Raw genomic sequence first — 17,999 nt, forward strand, 5'->3', positions numbered from 1 at the left:
GTGGTACAGCTCTAGCCTTGAGAAAGCCCAAAGACAGTGCTCAGGCCCCGAGTTCATGACCCAGGACTGGCAAAAAAAAAAAAGCTAGAGAGCCAACCATGTAAACTAGATGCCCTGAGTTCAATCCCCCCAAAATCCAAAATACTTATATATACTACAGTACAGTTAAATCTCGAAAACATTCTACTAGTTGAAAGACATGTGTAACAGAACACAACTTACTGTGATTCTACTCATATGAAATGTCCATAATAGAAAAAATCTGTATATATATAAGAAGTATATTAGTGGCTGCTTATTGGCTGCTTATGGGAATGGAAAGTTACAGTTAATGGACATTAAGCTTCTTTTAGTGGATATAAGATGTATTAAAATTGTAGTAATGACATCATGAACATGTGAATATATAAAAGAAAAACATTGCTTTGTGTATTTGAAATAAATTTTATATTATGTGAATTGTAGCTCAACAAAGTGGTTAAATATTCCAAATAAAAACTAACTAAATCAAATTGAACAATATATAAGTAGGATGATAGATCATAACCATTTGAGGTTTATCCAAGGAATGGAAACTTAGTTTAACATTAGAAACCCAAGCCAGGTGGTTCATAGCTATAATCTTAGCTACTCGGGAGGATGAGATCTGTGGATTGAGTGTTGTTTCTGGTGTTGTATTCTGCCAGTCCTGGGCCTTGAACTCAGGACCTGGGCACTGTCCCTGTCCCTTACTTAAGGCTACCACTCTACCACTTGAGTCACAGTATCACTTCCAGCTTTTTATGTTTATGTGGTACTGAGGTATGGATTCCAAGGCTTCAAGTACTCTGCAACTTGGTCACATTCTCAGTCCCTGAGGATTGAGTTTTGAAGGCAGCTGAAGTAGTGGAAGTCCAAGAGACTCTTATTTCCAGGCCAGAAGTAGAGCTGTTGCTCAAGTGATAAGAGTGCTACCTTGAGCAAAATAACTCAGGGATAGCGACCAGGCAACAAGTTCAAGCCCCAGTACTGACAGACTCACACAGGCTCACACTGACTCACACTGACATACACGGACACACACTAACACACACACACACACACACACACACACACACACACACACACGACATGCAAATCAAAACAACACTGAGATTCCATCTCACCACAGTAAGAATGGCCATTATCAAGAGTACAAACAGCAAATGCTGATAAGGACATGGTGAGAAAGGAACCCTAATATGCTGATGGTAGAACTGGAAACTAGTACAACCACTATGGAAGGCCGTTTCTCAAAAAACTAAGAAGTACCCTATGATCTAGCAATGCCACTCTTGGGCACTTACCTGAAGAAATATAAGGCAGAATACAATCAAGTCATCTGAATATGTATGTTCATTGCAACATTATTCTTAATATCCAAGTTATAGAAACAGCTCAGATGGCTTATAACTAAATAAGTGGATCAAGAAAATGCAATGCATATGAATATTATTCAGCCATAAAGAAAAATTAAATTATGTCACTTTCAGGAAAAGAGATGGACCTGGACACCATCATATTAATTGTAATAATCTAGACTCAGAAAGTAAAAGGGTCACATTTTCTCTTATATATGATGTTAGAAGTAAAATATAAACATATACATACATATCTGTACATATGTATATAATTATATATGATCAATCTGATTAAAGTACATATATGCCTATGTGAATGATTAACATGCAACTTAACAAAAAGAATATTAGGAAGTTGAAGCATGTCGTGCCTAGAGTGCATACACTAATGGGAGGAGAGGAAGATGAACAGAGGAGAAGGAAGATAAACATAGCCAAAATACTTTATGTACATCCATGAAAATGGAAGAAGGAAAGCTGTTGAGATTGGTCCAGAAAGGGGAGAGGAGTAAGAATAACAGACAGGGTGATTATGATCAAGATACATTGTATACAAAAGTTAACATGTTAAAATGAAACTCCTCTGTACAAAACTAATTTATCTCAATGGAAAAATATTGGTCAGGTCGCAATTGTGTCCAAATCAAGAGATTCAAAAGAATCTTACTCAAAATCCCAACACATTTACTTAAAATGAGAAACTGATCATTTTCTATGGAAAACCCTAATAACAAACATTTTTAAGTAACAAAAGTAGCACATGTACCGACTTTGAAGACCATTCAGAAAAAATGACTCTGTGGAAAATGAACTATGCAACTTGTGGGTGGGGACAGGAAGGGGAAACTGGGGGCAAGTAAAGGAAGGGGTGACAGTGTCCAAAAGAATTATACTCAATACCTGATTTATGAAATGGTAACCCTTTGTACAACATCTTACTAATAACAATAAAACTATGCTTTTTAAAATAACTAAATTCTAGGCATGGGGAAAGTAATATACAAGGGGCTACAAAATCTGATAATGTCAAAGAGTAAGGAAGTGCTAGAACAAAACAAAACCACTTTTATGAAGGTTCCTGTGTTCAAAGGGACACAGGAATCAACACAGAGTTCCCAAAGATCAAAGCTGTAATTATTTCAGCAACAAAATAAAGTCGTACTGATTTATAATCCAAAGCATAAAATAAATGCCCATGAGTCTATACTGTTATAAATAAATGATCAAATACGCTAACAGATGTGCTAGACAAAACAAATCTCACCTAGAGAATAATCTCAAATAATCTATGTAGACTATCAGTCCTCAAAGGAGGTGAGTATAATTCTCCAGTCCTGGAATGTGAGCTGTACATACTCACTTCTCTCTAAAAGGAAAAATACAGGAGCCAAGTGATGGGTCACACCTATAATCCTAGCTAATTAAGAGGCTGAGATCTGAGGGTTGAAAGTCAAAGCCAGCCTGGGCAGGAAAGTTCATGAGACTGTGTGTGTAGGAAACAAGAGAAGAGGAGTGAAAGAGACATTTAAATGGGAAAAACTTGACAAATACTACCTCAGCCAGTCACCAAAGGCTCTATTGGCAGTGAAAAGTCATGTTGTTTATTTTTACTCAATATAACATGATGAAATGGCATTCTTCTTCTTTTTTTAAAAATACAAGCCAATGAAGAATACCTTTACCATTTTGTTTATTTTTTTTTTTTGCCAGTTGTGGGGCTTGAACTCAGTGCCTGAGCACTGTCCTTGAACTTTTCTCAAGTCTAGAGCGACAGTACTTGAGCCACAGCACCATTTCCAGATTTTCTATGTTTGTGGTGCTGAAGAATCGAACCCGGTCTACCACTAGACCAAACTCAGGCCCCATGGCACTCTACTTCTGTGGCCTTCCTCCCATAACCTAAATCTGCTCATGAAGAAAACAACAGATTAATATCAATACAGGGGCGTCCTACAAAATACTTGATGAATACCCCTGAAAACTGTAAAGGCCATCGAAAGTAAGCAAATTCTGAGAACCTGTCACAAGCAAAAGGATACCTAATAATAAAATTCAATTTAATATTCTGGATGGAGTTGAGTGATACTCTGTAATCATCCCTACTCAGGAGGCTGAGATCTAAGTAAGCCAACCCAAACAGACAAAGCCAAGATTCTTATGTACAATAATCCAGCAAAAAGCTGGAAGCAGAGGAATAGGTAAAAGTTAAAGAAACTTGAATAAAGTACAATCTTTTGTTAACAATAGTACATTCTAGGGGGCCGGGAGTTTGGCCTAGTGGTAGAGCGTTTGCTTAGCATGCACCAAGACCTGGGTTTGATTCCTCGGTACCACATACATAGAAAAAAGCTGGAAGTGGTGCTGAGGCTCAAGTGGTATAGCTCTAGCCTTGAGAAAGTCCAAGGACAGTGCTTAGGCCAGAGCTCAAGCCCAGGGCTGGCACAAAAAATATTAATACATTCCAATATTATTATGATACTAGGAAGCCATATATATATATATATGAATACTTTATCCTTATCATATAGGATATATCCTGGAGGGCACAGATCATGGGACATTTTTAAAAAGACAGGCAGTGGGAGTGATGGTAATGTGGGTACTAAAACCCCTACCTGACTTGTGTGAAGGTTTGGGTTCCATCCTTAGCACCATGAGAAACTTAAAAATAAAAATTGTTAGTCAAGGGGTGGGGGGAGGGAAACGGGGACCAAGACATGAGAAAGGGTATCAATGTTTGTGAAGTAATGCATCTTCTATCTGGTGAATATAATGTAACCCTTCTATTAATTACAATAAAATATATGAAAAAATTGTTAGTCAATGTAATTTTCCAGTTGAACACAATAAAGCTAAGAATTATATATTCATTTTCCTAGATGCAAAATAGCATTTGAAACTATCTATATCCATTCATGACATTTTTTTCAGTAAACTGGGAATAGAAAACTTCCTCAGTCTCATAATAACCATCCATGCAAACCTTACAGTTAACATATTTAATAGTGTAATGTGGACTTGTTCCCCTAAAAGACGGAGGGAAGTAAACCATATCGATTTCACTCAGTTCACTATTGTCCCAGAGATCCTATCCAACGCAATAAAGGAAGAAAAACAGCCTGGCGTGGTGCTCACACCTGTAATACTAGATACTCAGGAGGCTGATATCTGAGAATCACTGTTCAAAGCCAGCCTGGACACTAAACGAGACTCTTATCTCCAATTAATCATCAGAAAACTGGAAGTGGCACTGTGGCTCAAGGGGTAGGGGGTATCCTTCAGCTGAAGAGCTCAGGGACAATGCCCAGGCCCAGAGTTCAAGTCCCACCACCAACAAAAAAATTAATAAAATAAAATCCTTAAGGATAAATAAAGGTGTACATTACTTCCATGTTGAATTCTATAAAACTCTGTAGAGATTACAGAAGATTTAAATCTATATAGCACTATATCATGCTTATGGATTAGAACATGTCAATGTCTCCAAATGTGTTCATAGAGTTAATTCCAATTGAAGTGTCAGCTGAAAATATTTTTCATACAAATTGACAACCTGGGTCTTAAATTATATAGAACAGAAAAACAACTGCAACAATCAGAACAATTTTTTTTTCAGTCTATTTTTTTTTGCCAGTCCTGGGCTTGAGCTCAGGCCCTGAGCACTGTCCTTGGACTTTCTCAAGGCTAGAGCTCTACCACTTGAGCCTCAGCACCATTTCTGGCTTTTTTCTACGTATGTGGTACCAAGGAATCGAACCCGGGTCTTCATGCATGCTAGGCAAGCACTTTAACCACTAGGCCAAACTCCCAGCCCATTCAGAACAATTTTTGAAAAATAAGAACAAGACTATAAAAACATATGCTACCTAATATTAAGACCTACTACAAAGCTACAAATACATAGATGCCAAAACATCATAGTCAGAAATGGTAATCTATATTTATAATCCCAATATTCAAGAGATTAAGGCAGGAAGATAATAAGTTGGAGGCCAGCCTGGGCTACACATTGAGATTCTGTCTCAAAGAGACAAGAATAAATAACTGCTAGCATACTTTCTAACAAAAATAGTCCAATATGGTTATAGCATAGTAATAGACAAACAGATCAATGGAAGTGATAATAAATGTGAGCTGCACATTTATGCTCATTGTATATTCAACAAAGATGCAAAGGTAATTCAATGAGGAATAAAGGAGCAAGTGCAGCTTGAAAAACCCATGGTAAACAATTCCCAAATCGGGTGAAATACATACATATTAAGCAATAACAAGCAGAGGTGCATGATAGTCAAACCAGTGAATAGCAACAATGAAAGGAAATCATTACTGTATACAAAAAGATAGCAACTTGTCACTGTTGACTTCTCACAAGAAACTATGTAAATCATTCCGTTGAAAGAAAGGAAAGAGTACTGGAGATGAATGGTACTGATGGCTGGAGAAAGTGAAAGTTCTTACAGGCACAGAACTGTACATGCAAATATGGCTGAAAGTGAAGGGCAGGAAGCATGGCTCAAGTGGTAGGGCACTTGTCAAGTAAACTGAAAAAACCTGAGTTCAAACTCTAGTATTATAAAAAAATTGGTGAAAATGAGAGGGCAAACTTCATCAAAGTATATTACATGCATATATGAAAATCAGAAAAAAATACTCTTTGAACAAATAATATTTTGTGCCAGGCCTGGGGCTTGAACTCAGGGACTGGGTGTTGTCTTTGATTTTTTTTTTTTTGCTTAAAGATTAGTTTTCACTAGAAAATATTTGGTACTTCACATCTAGGATTCTTTAGCAGAGAATCACTATACCTCAAAATCTATTTACACATGGTTATACAGGGTGAGACTAAACGAAATGAACTCTAGGTTAATGAAACAAGAGGTTTATCCTTATTATTGCTGTTCTTAATTTAGTATGTAAAGTTATTTCTTTTCTCTTTTGTTTCCAATTATGGTTAATCTCATGTGGTTACTGTATCTGACTTTGTTACACTTGTTTGTTTATTTGAAATAGGGAAGGGAAGGGGGAAAACAAGATGACTGGGAGAGGGTGGAGGAAGGGGAAGGGAGACAAAAACCTGAAAAGGGGTATAAAGGTTCAAGAAGTAATGTACCCGTTATTTGTCAAATGTAACTATAACCCTTCTATACATTATCCCGACAATAAAATATAATAAAAAATAAAATATTTGGTACCAAAAAAAAAAAAGATTAGTGCCCGGGCCGGGAGTTTGGCCTAGTGGTTAAAGTGCTTGCCTAGCATGCATGAAGACCTGGGTTCGATTCCTTGGTACCACATACATAGAAAAAAAGCCGGAAGTGGTGCTGAGGCTCAAGTGATAGAGCTCTAGTTGTGAGAAAGTCTTGGCAAAAAAAAAAAGATTAGTGCCCTATCACTTGAGCCACAGTTCTACTTCTAGCTTTTTGGTGGTTAATTGGACATGAGAGTCTCATGGGCATTCTTGCCCAGGCTGGCCTTGCACTGTGATCCTCAGCTATCAGCCTCCAGAATAGCTAGGATTGCAGGAGCCCTGCTGTGCAAATAATCTTTTTAAAGTTAAGATGGTGTCCTGTGCCCCATCCAGCAGACAGCCAGAACAGGAGGTCTCTGGCTCAGTGTACAACAGGCCCAGACAGAAGAAAGCCCTTCTGTACACACAATGGAGCTCAAGTTCAAGATGGCAGGAAGACTAATCTCTAAACACAAGAAAAGGACTGGAATATAAATCTAATCCCTTAGAAATGGAAGTGAGGAGCGGGGAGTTTGGCCTAGAGGTAGAGTGCTTGCCTCGCATGCACTAGAAATGCTTGCAGATCTTCAGTAGGTCTTAAAGGAAGAATCATAATCAGAGATCACTTCTAAAAGTCACTCTGGTTTCCCATGCCTGCCTTCTGTGTCATGTATAGATTAAGTGGTCTCCTGTACAAACATTAAATACCCAGGTTCGATTCCTTGGTGCCACATACGTAGAAAAAAGCCAGAAAGAGTGCCGAAGCTCAAGTGGTAGAGCTCTAGCCTTGAGAAAGTCCAAGGACAGTGCTCAGGTCCTGAGCTCAAGCTCAGGACAGGCAAAAAAAAAAGAAATGGAAGTGATCAGGGCTGGGAATGTGGCTTAGTGGTGGAGTGCTTGCCTAGCATGCACGAAGCCCTAGGTTTGATCCCTCAAAACAGAAAAAACCAGAAGTGGTGCTATAGCTCAAGTTGTAGAGTGGTAGCCTTAAGCAAAAGAAGCTCAGGGACAGTGTCCAGACCCTGAGTTAAATCCCCAGGACTAGAAAAAATAACCAATACTACTAGAAATGGAAGTGATCAAAAATGTTTTATTACTCTCAATAACTAATGAGTCAATTCAGAAAATGGACCATTCTTAAAACTAGGTAATCATACCCATTATCTGACGAATGTAACTGTAACCCTTCTATACATTATATCAACAATAAAATACAACAACAACAACAATAGAAATAATAATAAAGACCTAATGAAGAAACAATGAAACAGTGGGTTCGTAGTGACCAATACTTGGAATGATTCATAAATGAGAAGTTATGAGGGGAAAACAAAGTAATTTTCTGTTGGCTTTATTAGTGAAAAGACAATTATTTAATATATCCACAGTAATTGAACACAAAAAGACAATAAGGCATAAAGCAGCTGATACAGTTATGACAAGGAAATGCCTGCCACATAACCAGACCAGAGTCAACAAAGAGTCTTACGGGAGGGAGAGCAAGAGCCCCAGGAAAGGTAAGCCACCAGCTCCTACCAGCTCCTCACAGGGCTGAGGTTTGTAGTCTTCACTGCCGATAACACAGCTATTTCAGGAAGCAAAAAAGGAACCACCAAGGTCAGAATACTATATATATATATTTTTTGTCAGTAGTGGGGTTTGAACTCTAGGCCTGTACACAGTCCCTGCACACTTCAGCTCAAGGCTACTGCCCTGGACCCACAGTGCCACTTCTTGTTTTCTAGTGGTTAATTGGAGATAAGAGTCTCATGAGCCGATACACTAAAAACATTACAAGAAGGAATAGGAGATGTACTAGGTCCCCTTGTCACAGGTTGAAACTTTCTTAATAAGGACCAAGAAACACAACAAATCAGAGAAAGGCCGGGACTGCATTAAACTGCAGAGCTTCTGTACGGCAAAGGACATAGCTAGCAAATTAACTAAAAGTGGGAGAAAATCTACACTAACCATACAACAGACAAAGGACTCATGTCTAAAATATATCAACAGCTCAAAAAAATTGACTCACTCCCAAACTAATCTCCAAAGAAACAACCATCCCATTAAAAGATGGGCCAAAGGCTTAAAAAGAGTCTTCTTTGAAGAAGAAATAAGAATGGCCTATAGACACATGAAGAAATGCTCCACATCTCTGGCCAAAAAAGAAATGCAAATAAAAGCAGCTCTAAGATTCCACCTCATTCCAGTTAGAATGACCAGGATCAAGAAAACTAATAACAACAGATGCTGGTGGGGATGTGGCCAGGAGGGATCACTACTACACTGTTGGTGGGAGTGCAAACTCATTCAACCACTATGGAAAGCATTATGGCAGTTCCTCAAAACACTAAACATAGAGCTCCCCTATGACCCAGCAATTCCACTACTTGGCATTTACCCAATCGTCCAGAAACAAGGACATACTAAATCCACTAGCACAGTGATGTTCTAAATCCACCAGCACAGTGATGTTCATTGCAGCACTATTTACCATAGCAAAGATATGGAACCAACCCAGATACCCCTCAGTTGATGAGTGGATCAACAAGATGTGGCATTTATACACAATGCAATTCTATGCTGCCGTCAGAACGACATCGCTCCATTTGTAAGGAAATGGAAAGACAGAAAAAATCATATTAAATGAAGTAAGCCAGACTCAATAGGCTCAATGGTCTCCCTCATTTGTCATAATCAGTAGAAACTTTGGGCTCTCCTAGCAGAGATTTACAATAGAACAAAATCTAGATACATAAGGCCATATAGTGTGACGCTAAATGAAAGGACCTCCAGGATATAGAAACAAAAGCCATATAATGAGTGATTGTTGTCCTTAATGCTATCTCTTATCTCTTTTGCTGTCCCTTGGTTATCTCATATTGTTACAATATTTCACCTTGTTATTTGATATATTCTATATATGCTTAATTGGTTATTTGAAATTGGATAGGGAAGGAGGCAAATCAAGATGATTGGGAGGAGGGGGAGGTAAATGGGGACCATGACATGAGAAAGGGTATCAATGTTTGTGAAGTAATGCACCTTCTACCCTGGTGAATATAATGTAACCTTTCTATTAATTACAATAAAAAATATATGGGGAAAAAAGAGTCTCATGGTCTTTAGTGCCCAGGCTGGCTTTGAACCGCGATTCTCAGATCTCAGGCTCCTGAGTAGCTAGGATTACAGGCGTGAAACCTGGTACCCAGCTTCAGAATACTATTTTGACTCCTCTAACTCACAGAACACAACAAATGGCTTGTACAACATGATGTCTCACGCAGATATCACATTTTACTATTGGGCAGGTTATTATACCAGCACACTTTCCCTCAGGAAAACCAATGCGTGCAAGAGCAGACTCAGCAAGACAGATGGTCAGTAGCCTAATAAGTGCGAATGGGCATGACAAATACATAGGGAGATCAGAGGAAGAAAAAGGTGGAGTCAGCCTGAGCAGTGTCTCAGCAGGACCCATCTGCCGAGGATCCTCTGGCCAAGGACACAGTCCCACCGGAAAGAAGAGCAGCATGGGACTCTGGGGAGGCCGCAATGCCTTCACCTGCTAGATCAAACAAAGAAATGGAAATGGATGGTTTTTAGGAAAATGCTCTGAAAATAAGCTGCATGGTCAGTCAGAGGATGGCAGAGGGAAGAGAAGGTGGAATAGGTGACATAGATGTTCCAGTCAAATCTCCACTTCAGTTCTACCTATTCTTGTGCCAGGCCCTCAGGACCAACTTTCTACTTAGCCATTCACCCGGATGTGGGGACTAAACCAAGCTTCCTTCATAGGTAAGGCAGCTGGGAGCAGCAAAGAATCTGGAAAGGCTATGGGCAAAGCCAGGCCTGGGCCAAGTGTTCAGAAGCTTTGCATTTAACCTTCTTTTCACAGTACCAGACCTTTAGAGACACACTGCCAAAGGTCTCAGACCTACTTCCTACCCAACCCCAAAGGACAACCAACAGTAATTAAGAAAACAGCAGTTGAATATGATCAGGAAATAAAGTGTAGAGGCTTAAATACAAGTTTAAGTAAAGTTAGTCTAAAAACAACAAATTTGAGGTAAAGGCTAAGAGGAGAGGGATAAATGGTGAGAAAAATGATGTGTAAATATAGTCATGAGACTCAACGTGCTTACCTGAAAATGGAACTAGTAAACTTGAGGAGATGGGATAGATTAGCAGGGGCGTGCTAGAAGAGGTGACTCTCACCAAGATTCATTGTATACATAAATGGACATGTGAAATTGAAGCCCCTGGGCTGAGAATGTGGCCTAGTGGTAGAGTGCTTGCCTAGCATGCATAAAGCCCTGGGTTTGATTCCTCAGTACCACATAAACAGAAAAAGCCAGCAGTGGCACTATGGCTCAAGTGGTAGAGTGACAATCTTGAGCATAAAAGCTCAGGTACAATGTCCAGGCCCCGAGTTCAAGCCCCAGGACTGGTAAAATAAAAGAAAAAAGAAATAAACTCATTATCTGACTTATGAAACTGTAACCTCTCTGTACATCACCTTTATAACAATAAAAATATTTTTCAAAAAATATTATTCAAGGGACTGGGAGTTTGGCTTAGTAGTGGAGTGCTTGCCGAGCATGCATGAAGACTCGGGTTCAATTCTTCAGTACCACATACATAGAAAAAGCCAGAAGTGGTACTGTGCTTCAAGTGGTAGGGCCCTAGCCTTGAGAAAGCCCAAGGACAGTGCTCAGGCCCTGAGTACAAGCCCTAGGACTGGCAAAAAATTTTTTTGAAAAAGAAATACATAAACAATTTCTTAAAATCAGTCATGGGACTTGAACTCTGGGCCTGGGCATTGTCGCTGAGCTCTTCAGCTTAAGGCTACTGCCCTACCCACAGTGCCACTCCCAGTTTTCTGGTGGTTGATTGGAGATAAGAGTCTCTTGGACTTTAGTTACTGGTCTGGCAGTCTTTAGATTTCAGCCTCCTGGGTAGCTAGGATTATAGGTGTGAGCCACCATGCCCAGCAAGAAAAACATAAATAATTTTAAAAATAATAATTAGGGCCTGGAGCATAGCCTAGTGGTAGAATGCTCATGTAGCATGTATGAAGCCCTGAGTTCGATTCCTTAGTATCACATACACAGAAAAGGCAGAAGTAGTGACGTGGCGCAAGTGGCAGAGTGCTAGCCTTGAGCAAAAACTGTCCAAGGACAGTGCCCAGGCCCTGAGTTCAAGGCCCAGGACTGGAAAAAAAAACAATACTAATGGAAATGAAAGTGATCCTAAATTTTTGTTTTGTTTTGGGTTTTTTTTTGCAGAAGAAGAAGAAGAAGAAGAAGAAGAAGAAGAAGAAGAAGAAGAAGAAGAAGAAGAAGACGACGACGACGACGACGACCTAACAAAGAAACAATTGATTTGTAGTGACCAACATTTGCTTTGTTTTTTTTTGTCAGTATTGGGGCTTAAATTCAGGGTCTGGACACTGTCCTTCATCTTTCTCAAGGCTAGTACTCTACCACTTGAGCCAAAGCACCAATTCTTGCTTTTTCTGTGTATGCGGTACCAAAGAATCAAACCCAGGGCTTTGTGCATGCTAGGCAAGCACTCTATCACTAGGCCACACTGCCACTGCAATAATTAACATTTTTGGCCAGTCCTGAGTCCTTGAACTCAGGGCCTGGGCACTCTCCTTGGACACCTTTTGTTCAAGTCTAGCACTCTGCCACTTGAACCACAGCTCACTTCCAACTTTTTCTGTGTATGTGGTTCCGGGGAGTCAAACCCAGGTTAGTGCATGTTAGGCGAGCACACTACCACTAGATCACACTCCCACCCATGGACAAAAATGAAAAGAAAAATAAAAGTAAAAGTAAAAATCAAACTATAGCTCAGAATAATTTAAAAAAAAAAACACACAGTTGGGGCCTAGTGGTAGAGTGCTTGCCCTTGCCTAACATGCACAAAGACCCAGGTTTGATTCCTCGGTACCACATACATAGAAAAAAGCCGTAAATGGTGCCAAAGCTCAAGTGGTAGAGCTCTATCCTTGAGAAAGTCCAAGGACAGTGCTCAGGCCCTGAGCTCAAGCCCAGGACTGGCAAAACAAACAAACAACAACAACAAAAACCACATACACACAGCTTTAGGATTCATGCCTACTTCCCTCTGAGGCTAGACAGAAAGACCTGGCCTCTGAATTTATAAAAATAAACCTTGTCGGGGCCGGGAGTTTGGCCTAGTGGTAGAGTGTTTGCCTAGCATGCATGAAGACCCGGGTTCGATTCCTCCGTACCACATACATAGAAAAAAAGCTGAGGTTCAAATGGTAGAGCTCTAGCTTTGAGAAAGTCCAAGGACAGTGCTCAGGCCCTGAGCTCAAGCCCAGGACTGGCAAAAAAATTAAAAATAAAAAAATAAACCTTTTCCTATACTGTGAAAACATTTTGCCTTAGGTTTTTCAAAAATCAGTACATTTATTGAGCATCAGTAGCTCACACCAGTAATCATGAGGCTGAGATCTGTGCCCAGCCAGGAAAGTCCTTTAGATTCTTACTTCCAATTAACTAGCAAAAAGCTGGAAATGAAGCTGTGGTTCAAATGATAGAATACTAGCCTTAAGCAAAAAAAAGGGTCAGGAACAATATCCAAGCATTGAGTTCCAGCCTTGGGACCAGCACAAAAAATCAATTCAAGTTGGAGGCATGGCTCAAGTGGTATAGCACCTACATTTTGTGGAAAAACTAAGTGAGAGCGTGAGGTCCTAAGGTATCCTAAAATGTAACTTTTCTGAACATTTTAAACACTATTTATTGAAACAAACACCAGGATATGGAACACTCCAACTCTGCTGGAAAATGGTGCAGCTGCTTTGCAAAACTAATTGGCAATTCCTCAAATGATTAACCAGAATTATTAAATTGCCCAGCGATACTCACAAGCATTAAAAAACAGTCTCACAAGCATTAAAAAACAGTCTAGCCGGGTGGGGTGGCTCACGCCTGTAATCCTAGCTACTCAGGAGGCTGAGATCTGAGGATCCAAGTTCAAGGCCATCCTTGGTATTAAAGACCTTGAGACTCTTATCTCCAGTGAATCACTAGAAAAGAGGAAGTAGAGCTGTGGCTCAAGGGGTAGGGCAGTAGCCTTGAGCTGAAGAGCTTAGGGACAGCATCCAGGCCCAGAGTTCAAGCCCCATGATACACACACACACACACACACACACACACACACACACACACAAACCACAGGCTAATGCCAGGCACTGAGATTTGAGGATAGAGGTTCAAAGCCAGCATTGGTAGAAAAGTCCCCATGAGACTCTTATTTCCAATTAACAACTCAAAAGCTGAAAGTAGAGCTGTGGCTCAAAATGGTAGAGCACTAGCCTTGAGCAAAAAGAGGTCAGAAACGGTGCGTAGGACCTGAGTTTAGGCCCCAATACTGACAAAACAAAACAAACAAAAAGAATAGATTAACATCATGAGTTCTTAAGTACCTTTCACAATTCCTATTACAGACTATATAGTTGAGTTCTACAGTTGAAAACCTCAAGCCCAAATTCCAAACTACAAACTGAACTTTTGGCCTCATACTTCAAATCTGTTCCCTCTTTTCCTAGTCTTTTCCATCTCTATAAATAGTCTACCATCTGATCTTTTGTTCAAGCCAGTGATTGAAGCATAATGCTTCTCTTTCCTTTACCTCCCAGATAGGTCCTGTGGTCCACCTCCCTGTTCCATTTGTCTCTTTCTCTACTGACCATCCTCCCTTTTTCCTGTCTTGACCCTCTACAATGCATTCTCCTCTAAACACCCAGTGTTTGTAAATCATAGAATGCCATTCTCCCTACATAGCAGCATTTGTGGCCAATTTTAACAAGTAAAATTCCAATTCTGCCTTGGCTTGGGAGAACCTCTACCCTTGCCTGTTACTACCTTATTTTTATTTCTTTTGCAAATCCTCAGGCTTGAACTTAGCATCTGGGTGCTATCCCTTAGCCTCCTTGTAATCAAGGCTAGTGATTTAACACTTGAGCCACCACACCACTTTTGGTTTTATCTGAGTAGTTTATTGGAGATAAGAGTCTCATGGAATTTCCTATCCAGATTGGCTTCAAACCGCAATCCTCAAATCGCAGCTTCCTGACTAGTTAGGATTACTGGTGTGAGCCACCGGTGTCCAGCTTGTTTTTACCTTCTTGTTCCCACTGATCCAGTCACACTGACCTTTTCAGTTTCTAAAATATGGCTTGCTCTTCCAAATCTTGATGGACATTGTTTCCTTTGCCCTGTCCATTCTTCCCCAGATTTTTTTTGCAAAGCTGGCTCTTTCTCAACTTTCCCACGTCTCAGCAAAAGTACTGCATTGATTGACCTATAATTTTACTTAAGAGAGAAATGGAGCAGCACTGTAGTCAAAGATGTGAAGGTTCCTAGAGGATCTGCCTCAAGATGCATTGACATACCAACATACTGCTTTTACTTAAAGTATAAATCAATAAAAATCAATGTTGTCTAAAATGCTCTTATTCATACTTTATATAAGATTAAGAAAACATCATCTATCCATAAAAATATAATTTGGAGTGCCTTGAGGAATATGGTAACTCGAAGAGGATAGAGATACTGACTTAAGAGTTAGACATTTTATCTTGGTGCTAAGAGTCTACTGGCATCTTTTAATATGGTCATGATGTGGTTCAATTACACACATGGATGAGGAGATTCTAAAAAAATAAAGACCAGTAAAAATGTTATTATTACAATTAACACTTACTGCAGAATTGTACATTCTTCCCCCATCCAAAGGTTTGTTTCCGTATAACAGGGTTAAATAGGGTGAACACAACAAACATTTCCTTCTTCCCATTGAAGAAATAGAAGTTAAAGACTCCTAATGTACAGTATTCTAAACAATTTCCACTTAATCTACTTTATATTTTCTTTGTTTTGTTTTAAATATTAGAAAGTGAGTCCAGTTTCCTTTATGCTAGGTAAAAGCTGTACCATTTGAGCCTGTGGTACAGTTTTGTTTTTGAGATAGGGTCTCCGTAAGTTTGCCTGAACTTAGGCAACCTTTTTCTTCTTCCTCCCAAGTAGCTAGGATTAGATGAGTATAACACCATGCCCAGGTTTTCATATATTAGTTCATTTAGTTCCCCAAACTACCCAATATATTATCTTCCCCCATGTTAAAGATGAAGAAACAAAGACAGGGAGTTTAATTTATTCAAGAATTACCAAGCTAGGAAGTGACAAAACTAAGATTCAAATTCAGAGAATCTAGCCTCAAAACTTTTGCTTCTCAATGGGGAAGAATCACAGAGGGAGAGAGGTTGGTTGGAATATATGGCATGCATATGTGAAAATGGCATGTATATGTAGAAATTCCCTTGGTACAGCTAAAATACGTTTAGACAAAAGAATCATTTACAAAGTAATGCACCTTCTATCTGGTGAATATAATGTAACCCTTCTATTAATTACAATAAAAATGTATGAAAAAAGAATCCTTTACAACTCATGGAAACATTTAGGAGTAATGTTATATCAGTAAATTATGTTGATAAGCAAGTGCTTTCCTGGCCAAGTGACTTATACCCTCAGGAGCTGCTTACCATAAAGAATAATCTGAGCCAGGCAGGGGTGGCTCACGCCTATAATCTTAGCTACTCAGGAGGCTGAGATATGAGGATCAAGGTTCAAAGCCAGCCCGGGCACTAAAGTCTGTGAGATCCTTATCTCCAACTAACCACTAGAAAAATGGGAAATTGGGGCTGTGGCTCAGGGTAGGGTGGTAGCTTTGAGCTGAAGAGCTCAGGAACAGCACCCAGGCCCAGGGTTCAAGCTCTATAATGCTCACAAAAAAAGAATAATCTGTTCTCATGAAGGAGGTCTACATTGTTCAGAGAAATGGATTTTCAGAAAGTTCCTGAAGTAAAGTCAGTCACTACTTTAAAAAACGTATGATTCCCTTTCCTATAAGATGACTACAAAAGCACAGGCCTGAAGTAATACAATGCAATTAATGATAGAAGAATGGAGAGACATTTGAGAGAGATTGAGAAAATAAAAGAGATGATGTAAGGGAAATAATCATAGAATGTAAGACAGAGGCTCATCAATCTAAGGTGACTCTCAAACTTCTTATTTCATTGAATAGGTGATTGGCTAATCACAAAAATATACAATGCAAAAAAGATAAACATTACTGATCACTTCATGCTTGTGACATTGAGACAAAAAGAATAACCAGGAGGCAAAGATATTAGTCTAGAGTTCAAGAAAGAAATCTACAGTAGACATGTAGTTTTTCGAGTTCACATATAGGTATTAAAAGCAATTTCACTTAAGAAGACCACGTGAGATAAATTTAAAAGGCTGAGAGCAAAATCTAAGGAGCATTATCATTTATTGTTAAGTACATCAAAAGTAAGTAGCAGGGGCCAGGAGTGTGGTCTAGTGGCAGAGTGCTTGCCTAGCATGCATGAACCCTTGGGTTCAATTCCTCAGTACCCCACACAGAGAAAAAGCCCAAGTGGTGCTGTGGCTCAAGTGGCAGAGTGCTAGCCTTGAGAAAGTTCAAGGGCAGTACCCAGGCCCTGAGTTCCAGCTCCAGGATTGAGAAAAAAGTAGTTGGTAGAGAAGATTGAGGAAAGTGTTCATAAAGCTAAGATACTAGGGAAGAGTGGTCATTGGAGCATTAAAATCAAAATTTTCTCTATCTCACTGGAAAGGAAATTGTAGTTTCATGGAGTTGTTTTTTTCACCTGTGCATCTCTAGTGGCTACCTGACTAGTAGATGTTGAAAAGCATTTCCTGAATAAATAATACAGGCAAGTATTAAAAAAACTCATAAAATTCTGAGAACACACACACTAATATGTAGCCTCTGTATTTAACAATTTGGGGATGTCATTGATCATCTTGCCCAGAGCAATTTCAGTGGAATGGCAAGATTAAACAAAATGAACATGACGTGAAAGAAATGACAGTGTTTTCATGCATGCCTTTTCTACTTTCTTTTCCACAAGAAATGTTGGGAAGGGCCGGGAGTTTGGCCTAGTGGTTAAAGTGCTTGCCTAGCATGCACGAAGACCCGGGTTCAATTCCTCGGTACCACATACATAGAAAAGCCGAAGTGGTGCTGAGGCTCAAGTGGTAGAGCTCAAGCCTTGAGAAAGTCCAAGGACAGGGCTCAGGCCCTGAGCTCAAGCCCAGGACTGGAAAAAAAAAAAAAGAAATGTTGGGAAGGCTAAGGAAGGCGGACTGCCACATTTGAGTGTAGCCTGGACATGGTATGACCCTGTCTCAAAACAGCAAAGAAAAATTCTTGTGCTTATAGTGTTCTCACTGGGAGAACTCCTGCCCTGCAGAGCATGCGTGAGGTCTGGGTACTCATTGCATTTTAGGGTGGCGGTG

This window comes from Megascapheus bottae, chromosome X (assembly GCF_031878675.1).
Source record: "Megascapheus bottae isolate mThoBot1 chromosome X, mThoBot2.hap1, whole genome shotgun sequence".
Taxonomy (NCBI): domain Eukaryota; kingdom Metazoa; phylum Chordata; class Mammalia; order Rodentia; family Geomyidae; genus Megascapheus; species Megascapheus bottae.